We start from the raw sequence: 15,766 nt of genomic DNA on the forward strand, positions 1-15,766 counted from the left end.
TGATCTATCCTCCTGTTTCAGAGGTGCTTGTCTCTGCTAGGTGATGTAATCTTGTGGTTTTCCTGCATCTTGTGACATGTAAAACCCACGGAAGAACCTTGGGGAAGTCCCTAGAGTCAGAGTAGTCATCTTAACTTGGGGCCAAGGATCTCAGCTCCAGTACTCAGCAAATCTCAAGGTTACAGAAGTCGTTAAGAGTACAGTCTGACCATGTCCCACCAGTAAAAGATAAAAAGAATCCACACTGTCAGAGGGCCAATAACTGGGCCAATAATTATCACATACAAAGGCACTGTCAAAAAAGGGAAATGTGTGTAAGGGACATGAGGCAGGCATAGCGTGCATTGACTGTAGAGCTGTGCATCACACGGGGTGTGCAATACAGATGATTCCAGTTCAGTTGTGTGTCTCTTTCTCAGCTTGCTCTGGTTAGGTGATCTGTATTGATTAATGTCATTTTCTACTGAGATATTTTGTGTCCAAACATGGAACTCATTATAGTCAACTAAGTATAGACAAATAACTAGTATTTGTATCACATTTAATAATACAGAGCAAGATTTAAAAAACTGTTGAAAGATTTAGGTGCAGTTTGCTAAACCTAGTTAATTAAATAAACATATCTTAGTTCTTCTCCTGGACTAAATGAAATACAGGATACCCCTGATTTTCCCTGAATACTCTGTTACTGATAACTTTTGATAGCTCTCTCAAAAGCAGATACACATTTCTACCTTCAGGGCTTTGGGAGCACAGTAGGTGATTGATGTCACAGGCTTTTCAAAGCAGCCTTTCCTAAGTAGTCTTCATCTCTGCTGTTATCACCTACCATTAATTGAGCTTTTGTGTGTGTGTGTCTGTAAGGCACAGATTTGACACATGGCATCTCTTAACATCTTAGTACCTAACAAACTAAATGTTATGATTCTGTTTCACAGATGAGGAAACTGAGGCTTAGAAGAGGTTAAATAACTTACCCCAAGTTGTATAGATAGTAAGTGGCTATTATTAGTAGGGCACAGGCTAGGTTGCTATAACAAAGAGACTTCAAAGTACAAAAGCTTAAATAAAATAGAAGTTTATTTCTCTCATGGAGCTCAGAAGTGAGCAGTCTATACCTAACAGGGTCATTTTGCTGAGACAGACTGGAACCTGGGACCTTTTCCTGCAATGCTTGCACCTGGACAAACCTGTCCTCCAACAACAGAATACAAAGAAACTATAAGGGACTAAAAATAACTGAGTGCTGGCTTAGTTGGGGCAGATTCTGGGCAAAAGATACAAACGGACCAGAAGACCTGACTGCCACTTTTGAAGAACAACTAGCAAAAGCAGGGATTTGGGAGCAAAAGCAGGGTACTGCACATGCCCCCTGCACACACTACCACCTAAGGGGTGAGAGAACCACCTAAGCCACCCCTCCAGCCCAATCCCTCAACACACCTCTACCCTCACTGCATATAAGGAGCCATCTCCCACCTCCTCAGGGAGCAAGTAAGGGAAGCTGTTACTTGTTCTCATTCCCCTGCTAGCTGCCCTGGGGCCCATAAAACCTTGCGTGAATTTCTTGTCTGGCCTTTACTCAGTTTCTATTGATTGGGAAAGGCTATGAATCCTGATCGGTATCAGTGCCATCCTCAATCCATGGCTTTCCATGTTCCATTCACTTCCATTTTTCAGCCAGATAATGGAAATGAGAGCATCTGGGATCCGGAAGATGCATACCCCACTTCCACAGCCCCCTAAATAATTATATGGCCACATTCATCTACAAAGGAGCATGAGAAAAGTAGGCTGAGCATAGGCAGCCATGGCTGCAGTGCCCAGGGGATCTTACCACTTCAAGGGGGAAGAACAGAAACTGTGGGGTGGTTAACAGTTTCCACCACAGTGCAGAGCTAGCATTGGAACCTGTATCTAGCCCTAAATGTCTTTGGTTTTCATTTTTAATAGAGATAAAATGTCAAATTCCTTCTAAGAATCCTGTTAATTTTTTCATTGATTTCTGTGACTTTCTTAAATGATTCTTAACTCATAGGGCAGGAAATACCCAGAAAGAAAAATCCTGTTGGGGCATACTATTCTTTGTATGAACGAAAAGCCCACTTTGGGGTGGGTAGATATGTGTGTGTTCCCTCCAATAAGCTGGAGTTCTTAAATTGCTTCACACACTGCACTTTAAGTCTCCCCGCCTCCCTCTCCCACCCTTTGGTGTTTGTTCTCTGTCTGCACATACTTGGTTTTCTTATAAACCACCTTAGTTTCCCCGTAGGTTAACATCTGACCTCTGCAGGGAAAGTGTGCCTCTGAGAGACACATCTCCTTGCTCCAAAATGTGCATAGTAAAACAAGCTTAAGCACAAAATAATTGTTTTCCAAATGTAATATAAATTTATTTCCTCTCAGTAACATATAGCCTGCGTTGAAAACCACACCTCTGTGTGCTTTTAAGTTTCCTGAAGAGACACATAAAGGCAAGCATGTGATGACAGTGTAATTGGCAGGAATATTAGGCCTAATTTTGTCTCCCATTGCTGAGAGCCTCAGGGGAGCATTACAGGAGCTATATACCCAGTAGACAATTAGCAGATCTGCTTTAATCACCATCTCCCTAACAGTTAGGTCTGTCCCCTTGGGAATTTTGGCTTTGGTAAGGGAGCAGAAACCTTTTTCTCTAGCTGATCTTCAAATATTTCCTTTACTTCAGGGAGATGTTAATGGCAGCACCTATCTTTTGTTTTTATACTTAGAGCTCCATTCTATAATTGATTACTCAGTGTTGGTTTTTTTTTTTTAATTGAAGGGGTTGGTAATCTTGGTTTCCATCTTTTATTTCTTTCATCATTCAGTAACACCTTTTTTGGTTGGGAAAAAACCCTTTATGAACTCCAAGTCAATTTTATTTTTTTTAACAATGTTTTAGCTTATTGTTAAATAAATTATAGCTTTTAACAACCAGTAACATGCTAGTCTAAAGAAACGTTGAATGTCTTTATCTTATTGACGGATATATAATGGAGAAAGAAATTAGAGTTGTGTTTCAGTAATGAGCATTATTGGAGAAGGCAATGGCACCCCACTCCAGTACTCTTGCATGGAAAATCCCATGGACGGAGGAGCCTGGTGGGCTGCAGTCCATGGGGTCACTGAGAGTTGGACACGACTGAGCGACTTTCCTTTCACTTTTCATTTTCATGCATTGGAGAAGGAAATGGCAACCCACTCCAGTGTTCTTGCCAGAAAAAATTTCATGGACAGAAGGGCCTGGTGGGCTACAGTCCAAAGGGTCACAAAGAGCTGGACATGACTGTGACTAAGCCAACTAAGCACAAGCGTGTAGTTGAATGGCGTCTACCCTCCCTTTTAAATGGAGCTCCTCTGTTGGGGCTGCTGCTGCGGAAGAAGGAAAAAGTATCAGGGACTAAGGAAAAACCACTTGTCTAGTAAGTGGACAAGTCAGCATGGCTTCCTCCTGCCGACCTCCATGTTAAAGAAATGTTCTATTTTAGTCCTTGTGGACTTTGAGACTGAACGGTCTGTCCTCTTGCCTATTTCTGCTAAGCCCAAGTTCCAGCCCCTGAATTCTTCAGGAACTCATAGGAAGCAGCAATTGCTTTGAATCTTATGTTCTGTACCCAGTATCTGAAAGAGTGAGCTGTGTTTTAAAGGCAAAAGTGAGATTGATGACCATTCAGATGAGATCTCATAATCGGAGGCAGAATGTCATGGTGGTTAAAAATGTGGGCTCGGGCAGCCAGGCTTTAAATCCCTATTCACCACAAATAGCTCTCTCACACTAGGAAATGACCTGGTCTCTCTGAGCATGTTTCTTTACCTACAAGGTGGAGATATTAATAGTATCGTCCTATAAGATTATTTTATAAGGATCAACATTTATGTGAAGTGCTTAGATAAGGCCTCTATGTGGTGAAGTGCTCATTAAATGTTAATTCATACCATTATCTTTTTGGAGAGGAGGGACAGATATCCAGACACTTGGATTCTCTTTGTAGCTCCTTTTCTAAATTACTCAGCTCATTTGAACACAGAGTTTATTTAGTCACCCTGGCCAGGCTTACCAAAGTGCAGGGCAGGAACTGTTTTCACTAGTATGGAAAATGTGATTTCATTTAGCAGTCAGTCTGCACTCTCAGGCTATGAGTTGGAGGAGCATGCAGTAATGTTTAGCCTTATTTGCTATGATGTGGCCCAGGCCTGGCAGTTTGTAATCCCAGCTGTATGCTCAGCTCAGCTCATTATTCTACTGCTGAAACTTACATTTTCTTTTCTTAATAAAATAAGTGATCAAAGGAGTATGGATGGTTAAGAAGGTGAGGAGTGGAATTGCTGAGCTCCTGTGTAATGATGCAGGTCTCACTTCTTTATGAGTAGAAGGGTGGTGTGGAAGAATACTTCTGTCCATTTTGTGAAGGCTTTCTTTGTAACATCACATAGTGTGAACTGATAAATCGTCTGAAAGTGAGGTTCCTAATTTACTTTCCATTTCCCCACCTCAGCCCCCCACTTGGCCCCAAGCTGCTAGGAAACTGGATTAAACCTCCATGTTACTTGTTTTTGTTTCTTTTTGTCTTACTGAGTTAAGAAGCTGGTTGTCAGCCTCATCTTTGAATCATATCAGTGTTTTTATATAGGTAGAATTTATAATAGTGTATATTCTATCATCAGGGTGCCCAAGTCTTAAAAGAATTGTAGTACTCGTCATGTCTTTCCTTGTTCTCTTTGGTTAGATGTCCTTTAGAAGAACAATTTCTTATGAAAATCATAGGATATTTAATTGAGGCGCCTGAGCTGTGAGTTGGGAGAAAAGAAGAGATCAGTTAAATTGTTTTATGATGAAGAGCTGATGAAACTGTTCTAAGAAATGGAAATTTTGATAGCCAGAAGATTTTTGGTTTGAACCTTACAATTTAATAACAGACTGGTGGTGCTTACTCAGGTCTTAAAGATTCTTCTTTCAGCGTTTAGCAAACATGTGTACATTGTCCACCAATTATCTTGATGAGAAATGAGGATACCAATATGAGGAAGGCCCATATTAATAGAAATTTCACTTTTTTGCTGCAGTTTCGCCATTGCCTAGCACAGCAGCTGGCCCAGTATAAGTACTCTGTAAATACTTGTTGAAAAACTGGAGTCAAAACTAAGGAGAGGAGTTGAGGATAAACCCCCTTTTCTTTACAAACCATACTGCTTCCATTACTTGAGACTGTGTGGGTAGATTTTTAATTCCTTGATTGTATCCTTCATTTAGATACATATCTACTTACTTGCAACAGAATTTAGCTGAGGGACCAGTTAATCTTTTTTGTGCCAGGAAGACATTTGGCAATCAGGTAAAGCCTTTAGATCCTTTCTCAGAGTAATATTTTTATTTTTTTTTCAATTGGGGTATAGTTGTTTTATGTTATACAACAAAGTGTATCACTATAGCTGTCTGTTGTTCACTTCAGTTCCTCAGTCCTGTCCAACTCTTTGTTACCCCATAGACTGCAGCACGCCAGGCCTCCCTGTCCATCACCAACTCCCAGAGTCCACCCAAACCCATGTCCATTGAGTCGGTGATGCCATCCAACGACTCATCCTCTGTCGTCCCCCTCTCCTCCCACCTTCAATCTGACTCAGCATCAGGGTCTTCTCAAATGAGTCAGTTCTTTGTATCAGGTGGCCAAAGTGTTGGAGTTTCAGCTTCAGCATCAGTCCTTCCAATTAATATTCAGGACTTATTTCCTTTAGGATGGACTGGTTGGATCTCCTTGCAGTCCAAGGGATTCTCAAAAGTTTTCTCCAACACCACAGTTCAAAAGCATCAATTCTTTGGCACTCAGTTTCTTTATAGTCCAACTCTCACATCCATACATGACCACTGGAAAAACCATAGCCTTGACTAGATGGACCTTTGTTGGCAAAGTAATTTCTCTGCTTTTTAATATGCTAAGTTGGTCATAGATTTTCTTCTAAGGAGCAAGCGTCTTTTAATTTCATGGCTGCAGTCCCCATCTGCAGTTATTTTGGAGTCCAAGAAAATAAAGTCTGTCACTGTTTCCACTGTTTCCTCATCTATTTGCCATGAAGTGATGGGACCAGATCCCATGATCTTAGTTTTCTGAATGTTGAGTTTTAAGCCAGCTTTTTCACTCTCCTCTTTCATTTTCATCAAGAGATTCTTTAGTTCTTCTTCGCTTTCTTCCATAAGGGTGGTATCATCTGTATACCTGAGGTTATTGATATTTCTCCTGGCAATCTTGATTCCAGCTTGTGCTTCCTCCAGCCCAGCGTTTCTCATGATGTACTCTGCATGTTAGTTAAATAAGCAGGGTGACAATATACAGCCTTGATGTACTCCTTTCCCGATTTGGAACCACTTTGTTGTTCCATGTCCAGTTCCAACTGTTGCTTCCTGACCTGTATACAGATTTCTCAAGAAGCAGGTCAGGTAGACTGGTATTCCCATCTCTAAGAATTTTCCAGTTTGTGGTGACCCACACTATCAAAGGCTGTGGCATAGTCAATAAAGCAGAAATAGATGTTTTTCTGGAACTCTCTCACTTTTTCAATAATCCAACAGATGTTAGCAATTTGATCTCTGGTTCCTCTGCCTTTTCTAAAACCAGCTTGAACATCTGGAAGTTCACAGTTCCCATATTGTGAAGCCTGGCTTGGAGAATTTTGAGCATTACTTTACTAGCGTGTGAGATGAATGCAATTGTGCGGTGGTTTGAACATTCTTTGGCATTGCCTTTCTTTGGGATTGGAATGAAAACTGACCTTTTCCAGTCCTGTGGCCACTGCTGAGTTTTCCAAATTTGCTGGCATATTGAGTGCAGCACTTTCACAGCATCATCATTTAGGATTTGAAATAGCTCAACTGGAATTCCATCACCTCCACTAGCTTTCTTCGTAGTGAGGCTTCCTAAGGCTCACTTGACTTCGCATTCCAGAATGTCTGGCTCTAGGTGAGTGATCATACCATCGTGATTATCTGGGTCATGAAGATCTTTTTTGTACAGTTCTTCTGTGTATTCTTTCCATGTCTTCTTAATGTCTTCTGCTTCTGTTAGGTCCATACCATTTCTGTCCTTTATTGAGCCCATCTTTGCATGAGATGTTCCCTTGGTATCTCTAATTTTCTTGAAGAGATCTCTAGTCTTTCCCATTCTGTTGTTTTCCTCTATTTCTTTGGCTTTCTTATCTCTCCTTGCTATTCTTTGTAATTTTGCATTCAGATGGGTATATCTTTCCTTTTCTCCTTTGCTTTTCACTTCTCTTCTTTTCACAGCTATTTGTAAGCCTCCTCAGACAGGCATTTTGCTTTTTTTGCATTTCTTTTTCTTGGGGATGGTCTTGCTCCCCATCTCCTGGACAGTATCACGAACCTCCGTCCATAGGTCATCAGGCACTCTGTCTATCAGTTTTAATCCCTTAAATCTATTTCTTACTTCCACTGTATGTATGATCATGATGATTTAGGTCATACCTGAATGGTCTAGTGGTTTTCCCTACTTTCTTCAATTTAAGTCTGAATTTGGCAATAAGGAGTTCATGGTCTGAGCCACAGTCAGCTCCTGATCTTGTTTTTGCCTTTGGCTGCAAAGAATATAATCAATCTGATTTCGGTATTGACTATCTGGTGATGTCCACATGTAGAGTCTTCTCTTGTGTTGTTGGAAGAGTGTATTTGCTATGACCAGTGCATTCTTTTGGCAAACCTCTGTTAGCCTTTGCCCTGCTTCATTCTGTACTCCCAAGGCCAAATTTGCCTGTTACTCCAGATGTTTCTTGACTTCCTACTTTTGCATTCCAGTCCCCTATGATGAAAAGAACATCTTTTTTTGGTGTTAGTTCTAAAAGGTCTTGTAGGTCTTCATAGAACCGTTCAACTTCAGCTTCTTCAGCCTTACTGGTTGGGGTATACACTTGGATTACCGCAATATTGAATAGTTTGCCTTGGAAACGAACAGAGATCAGTGTGTCATTTTTGAGATTGCATCCAAGTACTACATTTCAGACTCTTTGTTGACTATGATGGCTGCTCCATTTCTTCTAAGGGATTCTTGCCCACAGTAGTAGATATAATGGTCATCTGAGTTAAATTCACCCATTCCAGTCCAGTATTCTTACCTGGAGAATCCCATGGACAGAGGAGCCTGGCAGGCTACAGTCCACGGGCTCCCAAGAGTTGGACACGACTTAGCGACTAAACCACCACCTCCTCCCTCTTAGGCCTCCTTCTTTCCATCTTCCCCCCAGTCCTGCCTGTCTAGATCACTGCAGAGCACCGAGCTGAGCTCCCTGTAATGTACAGCAGATTTCCACTAGCTAGCTGTTTTATACATGGTAGTGCACACATGTCAATCCCAGTCTCCTGATTCCTCCCACCCCACCCCCCACCTCCATGCCCACACATTCACATTGTCTACATCTGTGTCTCTATTCCTTTCCTGCAAATAGGTGTGTCCATACCATTTTTTAAAATCCCATGTATATGTGTTAATATATGATTTTTCTCTTTCTAATTTGCTTCACTCTGTATGACAGACTCTAGGTCCATTCACATCTCTACAAATAACCCAATTTCATTCTTTTTTATCACTGAGTAGTATTCCATTGTATATATTACCACATCTTTCTTAGAGTACTGTTTTTATTTTATTTTTTTTTTATTTTTAAACTTTACATAATTGTATTAGTTTTGCCAAATATCAAAATGAATCTGCCACAGGTATACATGTGTTCCCCATCCTGAACCCTCCTCCCTCCTCCCTCCCCATACCATCCCTCTGGGTCGTCCCAGTGCACTAGCCCCAAGCATCCAGTATCGTGTATCGAACCTGGACTGGCAACTCGTTTCTTACATGATACTTTACATGTTTCAATATCATTCTCCCAAATCTTCCCACCCTCTCCCTCTCCCACAGAGTCCATAAGACTGTTCTATACATCAGTGTCTCTTTTGTTGTCTCGTACATCGGGTTATTGTTACCATCTTTCTAAATTCCATATATATGCGTTAGTATACTGTATTTATGTTTTTCCTTCTGGCTTACTTCACTCTGTATAATAGGCTCCAGTTTCATCCACCTCATTAGAACTGATTCAAATGTATTCTTTTTAATGGCTGAGTAATACTCCATTGTGTATATGTACCACTGCTTTCTTATCCATTCATCTGCTGATGGACATCTAGGTTGCTTCCATGTCCTGGCTATTATAAACAGTGCTGCAGTGAACATTGGGGTACACGTGTCTCTTTCAATGCTGGTTTCCTCAGTGTGTATGCCCAGCAGTGGGATTGCTGGATCATAAGGCAGTTCTAGTTCCAGTTTTTTAAGGAATCTCCACACTGTTTTCCATAGTGGCTATACTAGTTTGCATTCCCACCAACAGTGTAAGAGGGTTCCCTTTTCTCCACACCCTCTCCAGCATTTATTATTTGTAGACTTTTGGATCGCAGCCATTCTGACTGGTGTGAAATGGTACCTCATAGTGGTTTTGATTTGCATTTATCTGATAATGACTGATGTTGAGCATCTTTTCATATGTTTGTTAGCCATCTGTATGTCTTCTTTGGAGAAATGTCTATTTAGTTCTTTGGCCCATTTTTTGATTGGGTCATTTATTTTTCTGGAGTTGAGCTGTAGGAGTTGCTTGTATATTTTTGAGATTAGTTGTTTGTCAGTTGCTTCATTTGCTATTATTTTCTCCCATTCTGAAGGCTGTCTTTTCACCTTGCAAATAGTTTCCTTTGATGTGCAGAAGCTTTTAAGGTTAATCAGGTCCCATTTGTTTATTTTTGCTTTTATTTCCAATATTCTGGGAGGTGGGTCATAGAGGATCCTGCTGTGATGTATGTCAGAGAGTGTTTTGCCTATGTTCTCCTCTAGGAGTTTTATAGTTTCTGGTCTTACGTTTAGATCTTTAATCCATTTTGAGTTTATTTTTGTGTATGGTGTTAGAAAGTGTTCTAGTTTCATTCTTTTACAAGTGGTTGACCAGTTTTCCCAGCACCACTTGTTAAAGAGATTGTCTTTAATCCATTGTATATTCTTGCCTCCTTTGTCAAAGATAAGGTGTCCATATGTGCGTGGATTTATCTCTGGGCTTTCTATTTTATTCCATTGATCTATATTTCTGTCTTTGTGCCAGTACCATACTGTCTTGATAACTGTGGCTTTGTAGTAGAGCCTGAAGTCAGGTAGGTTGATTCCTCCAGTTCCATTCTTCTTTCTCAAGATCGCTTTGGCTATTTGAGGTTTTTTGTTTTTCCATACAAATTGTGAAATTGTGAAATTATTTGTTCTAGCTCTGTGAAGAATACTGTTGGTAGCTTGATAGGGATTGCGTTGAATCTATAAATTGCTTTGGGTAGTATACTCATTTTCACTATATTGATTCTTCCAATCCATGAACATGGTATATTTCTCCTTCTATTAGTGTCCTCTTTGATTTCTTTCACCAGTGTTTTATAGTTTTCTATATATAGGTCTTTAGTTTCTTTAGGTAGATATATTCCTAAGTATTTTATTCTTTCCATTGCAATGGTGAATGGAATTGTTTCCTTAATTTCTCTTTCTGTTTTCTCATTATTAGTGTATAGGAATGCAAGGGATTTCTGTGTGTTGATTTTATATCCTGCAACTTTACTATAGTCATTGATTAGTTCTAGTAATTTTCTGGTGGAGTCTTTAGGGTTTTCTATGTAGAGGATCATGTCATCTGCAAATAGTGAGAGTTTTACTTCTTCTTTTCCAATTTGGATTCCTTTTATTTCTTTTTCTGCTCTGATTGCTGTGGCCAAAACTTCCAAGACTGTGTTGAATAGTAATGGTGAAAGTGGGCACCCTTGTCTTGTTCCTGACTTTAGGGGAAATGCTTTCAATTTTTCACCATTGAGGGTAATGTTTGCTGTGGGTTTGTCATATATAGCTTTTATTATGTTGAGGTATGTTCCTTCTATTCCTGCTTTCTGGAGAGTTTTTATCATAAATGGATGTTGAATTTTGTCAAAGGCTTTCTCTGCGTCTATTGAGATAATCATATGGTTTTTATTTTTCAATTTGTTAATGTGGTGTATTACATTGATTGATTTGCGGATATTGAAGAATCCTTGCATCCCTGGGATAAAGCCCACTTGATCATGGTGTATGATCTTTTTAATGTGTTGTTGGATTCTGATTGCTAGAATTTTGTTAAGGATTTTTGCATCTATGTTCATCAGTGATACTGGCCTGTAGTTTTCTTTTTTTGTGGCATCTTTGTCAGGTTTTGGTATTAGGGTGATGGTGGCCTCATAGAATGAGTTTGGAAGTTTACCTTCCTCTGCAATTTTTTGGAAGAGTTTGAGCAGGATAGGTGTCAGCTCTTCTCTAAATTTTTGGTAGAATTCAGCTGTGAAGCCGTCTGGACCGGGGCTTTTGTTTGCTGGAAGATTTTTGATTACAGTTTCAATTTCCATGCTTGTGATGGGTCTGTTAAGATTTTCTATTTCTTCCTGGTTGAGTTTTGGAAAGTTGTACTTTTCTAAGAATTTGTCCATTTCTTCCACGTTGTCCATTTTATTGGCATATAATTGTTGATAGTAGTCTCTTATGATCCTTTGTATTTCTGTGTTGTCTGTTGTGATCTCTCCATTTTCGTTTCTAATTTTGTTGATTTGATTTTTCTCCCCTTGTTTCTTGATGAGTCTGGCTAATGGTTTGTCAATTTTATTTATCCTTTCAAAGAACCAGCTTTTGGCTTTGTTGATTTTTGCTATGGTCTCTTTTCTTTCTTTTGCATTTATTTCTGCTCTAATTTTTAAGATTTCTTTCCTTCTACTAACCCTGGGGTTCTTCATTTCTTCCTTTTCTAGTTGCTTTAGGTGTAGAGTTAGGTTATTTATTTGACTTTTTTCTTGTTTCTTGAGGTGTGCCTGTATTGCTATGAACTTTCCCCTTAGGACTGCTTTTACTGTGTCCCACAGGTTTTGGGTTGTTGTATTTTCATTTTCAATCGTTTCTATGCAAATTTTGATTTCTTTTGTGATTTCTTCTGTGATTTGTTGGTTATTCAGCAGCGTGTTGTTCAGCCTCCATATGTTGGAATTTTTAATAGTTTTTCTCCTGTAATTGAGATCTAATCTTACTGCACTGTGGTCAGAAAAAATGCTTGGGATGATTTCTATTTTTTTGAATTTACCAAGGCTGGCTTTATGGCCCAGGATGTGATCTATCCTGGAGAACATTCCATGTGCGCTTGAGAAAAAGGTGAAATTCATTGTTTTGGGATGAAATGTCCTATAGATATCAATTAGGTCTAACTGGCCTATTGTATCATTTAAAGTTTGTGTTTCCTTGTTAATTTTCTGTTTAGTTGATCTATCCATAGGTGTGAGTGGGGTATTAAAGTCTCCCACTATTATTGTGTTATTGTTAATTTCTCCTTTCATACTTGTTAGCATTTGTCTTACGTACTGTGGTGCTCCTGTGTTGGGTGCATATATATTTATAATTGTTATATCTTCTTCTTGGATTGATCCTTTGATCATTATGTAGTGACCTTCTTTGTCTCTTTTCACAGCCTTTGTTTTAAAGTCTATTTTATCTGATACGAGTATTGCTACTTCTGCTTTCTTTTGGTCCCTATTTGCATGGAAAATCTTTTTCCAGCCCTTCACTTTCAGTCTGTATGTGTCCCCTGTTTTGAGGTGGGTCTCTTGTAGACAACATATGTAGGGGTCTTGTTTTTGTATCCATTCAGCCAGTCTTTGTCTTTTGGTTGGGGCATTTAACCCATTTACATTTAAGGTAATTACTGATAAGTATGATCCCGTTGCCATTTACTTTATTGTTTTGGGTTCGAGTTTATACACCGTTTTTGTGTTTCCTGTCTAGAGAATATCCTTTAGTATTTGTTGGAGAGCTGGTTTGGTGGTGCAGAATTCTCTCAGCTTTTGCTTGTCTGAAAAGCTTTTGATTTCTCCTTCATACTTGAATGAGATCCTTGCTGGGTACAATAATCTGGGCTGTAGGTTATTTTCTTTCATCATTTTAAGTATGTCTTGCCATTCCCTCCTGGCTTGAAGAGTTTCTATTGAAAGATCAGCTGTTATCCTTATGGGAATTCCCTTGTGTGTTATTTGTTGTTTTTCCCTTGCTGCTTTTAATATTTGTTCTTTGTGTTTGATCTTTGTTAATTTGATTAATATGTGTCTTGGGGTGTTTCTCCTTGGGTTTATCCTGTTTGGGACTCTCTGGGTTTCTTGGACTTGGGTGATTATTTCCTTCCCCATTTTAGGGAAGTTTTCCACTATTATCTCCTCAAGTATTTTCTCATGGTCTTTCTTTTTGTCTTCTTCTTCTGGAACCCCTATGATTCGAATGTTGTAGCATTTAATATTGTCCTGGAGGTCTCTGAGATTGTCCTCATTTCTTTTAATTCGTTTTTCTTTTATCCTCTCTGATTCATTTATTTCTACCATTCTATCTTCTAATTCACTAATCCTATCTTCTGCCTCTGTTGTTCTACTATTTGTTGCCTCCAGAGTGTTTTAACTTCATTTATTGCATTATTCATTATATATTGACTCTTTTTTATTTCTTCTAGGTCCTTGTTAAACCTTTCTTGCATCTTCTCAATCCTTGTCTCCAGGCTATTTATCTGTGATTCCATTTTAGTTTCAAGATTTTGGATCAATTTCACTATCATTATTTGGAATTCTTTATCAGGTAGATTCCCTATCTCTTCCTCTGTTGTTTGGTTTGGTGGGCATTTATCCTGTTCCTTTATCTGCTGAGTATTCCTCTGTCTCTTCATCTTGTTTAAATTGCTGAGTTTGGGGTGTCCTTTCTGTATTCTGGCAGTTTGTGGAATTCTCTTTATTGTGGCGTTTCCTCACTGTGTGTTGGTTTGTACAGGTGGCTTGTCAAGGTTTCCTGGTTAGGGAAGCTTGTGTCAGTGTTCTGGTGGGTGGAGCTGTATTTCTTCTCTCTGAAGTGCAATGAAATGTCCAGTAATGAGTTATGAGATGTCTATAGTTTTGGGGTGACTTTGGGCAGCCTGTATCTTGAAGCTCAGGGCTGTGTTCCTTTGTTGCTGGAGAATTTGCTTGGTATGTCTTGCCCTGGAACTTATTGGCCCTTGTGTGGTGCTTGGTTTCAGTGTCGGTATGGAGGCATTTGATGAGCTCCTGTCAATTAATGTTCCTTGGAGTCAGGAGTTCCCTGGAGTCAGGGTTTGGACTTAAGTCTCCTGCTTCCGGTTATCGGTCTTATTTTTACAGTAGTTTCAAAACTTCTCCTTCTATACAGCACCGTTGATAAAACATCTACATTAAAGATGAAAAGTTTCTCTACAGTGAGGGTCACTCAGAGAGGTTCACAGGGTTACATGGAGAAGAGAAGAGGGAGGAGGGAGTTAGAGGTGACCCAAATGAGATGAGGTGAATCAATAATGGAGAGAGTGGGCTAGCCAGTAGTCACTTCCTTATGTGCACTCCACAACTGGACCACTCAGAGATGTTCATGGAGTTATACAGAGAAGAGAAGAAGGAGGAAGGTGACAGAGGTGGCCAGAAGGATAAAAGGGGGAATGAAAAGGAGGGAGACAGATCCAGCCAGTAATCAGTTCCCTAAGTGTTCTCCACCGTCTGGAACACACAGAAATTCACAGAGTTGGGTAGAGTAGAGAGGGGTTAGGGAGGAGACACAGGCGACCTGGTGGAGAAAAAGGAGAGTCCAAAGGGAGAGAGAGCAGTCAAGCCAGTAATCTGTCTCCCTAGTGAAAAATGGGTCCTGAAGATTGGGTTCTTAAAGGTACAAAATTGGTAACAAATACATAAAAGCAAAAATTAAAAATCTAGAGTAGAGTTTGGAATTTCAAAAATACGATGTTAAAGAAAAGAAGAAGGAAAAGAAAGAGAGAAAAAACGAACAAACAAAAACAAACAAGGTCGCGAAAATTATAAAGAAAGTACAGGTACAAAATTGATAACTAATACCAAAAAGCAAAAATTAAAAATCTAGAGTAGAGTTTGGAATTTCAAAATTAAAATGTTAAAAAAAAAAAGAAGAAGAAAAATAAAGAGAGAAAACAAACAAAAACAAACAATGTCACAAAAATTATAAAGAAAATACAGGTACAAAATTGATATCATTCAGATATACAATGTTATATAAAAGAAGAAGAGAAAGAAACAGAGAAGAAGAAAACAAGAAGTCACAGAAATTATATTAAAAAAAACTATAGGTACAAAATTGATAACAAATACCAAAAAGCGAAAATTAAAAATCTAGAGTAGAGTTTGGAATTTCAAAAATACAATGTTAAAGAAAAGAAGAAAAAAAAAAAAAAAGGTCAAAAATTATAAAATATATATATATGAAGTTTGCTGAAGAATTAAAAAATAGGGTCTTTTTTTTTTTTTTTGCAAAGTAATAGGTTATAAAAGTGAAAATTAAAGGAACAATAGAGGACTTAAAATTTTTTTTTAATTAAAAAAAAAAAGAAAGAATGATTGTAAAAATATATCTAGGACTTTCTTGGTGTTGTTGTGGGTGTTGTAGGTTCAGTTCATTTTTGGCTAGTTCCTTGGTCAGACTTATATTTCTCAAGATCTATAGGCCCCTTCCTATGTAGTCCGTAGTAACCACAGGGTTTTGGTCTATTGCCTGTAGCTTCCAAGGCGTTTCCCTCTGTTATATCTTCTTCTGTTTGCTAGTCTCTTCAGTATCTGGTTTCCGCCCTGACAAAAGGGGATAGTGGAGGACAC

General features: G+C 39.0%; 1 protein-coding gene across 6 annotated transcripts in view; it reads left to right on the top strand.

Annotated features, from left to right (window-relative positions):
• Positions 1–15,766, top strand: part of ARHGAP26 (Rho GTPase activating protein 26) — a 474,596-nt gene that overhangs the window by 182,448 nt on the left and 276,382 nt on the right. The gene's annotated exons all lie outside the window — the stretch shown is intronic.

This window comes from Bos javanicus, chromosome 7, assembly GCF_032452875.1.
Source record: "Bos javanicus breed banteng chromosome 7, ARS-OSU_banteng_1.0, whole genome shotgun sequence".
Taxonomy (NCBI): Eukaryota; Metazoa; Chordata; class Mammalia; order Artiodactyla; family Bovidae; genus Bos; species Bos javanicus.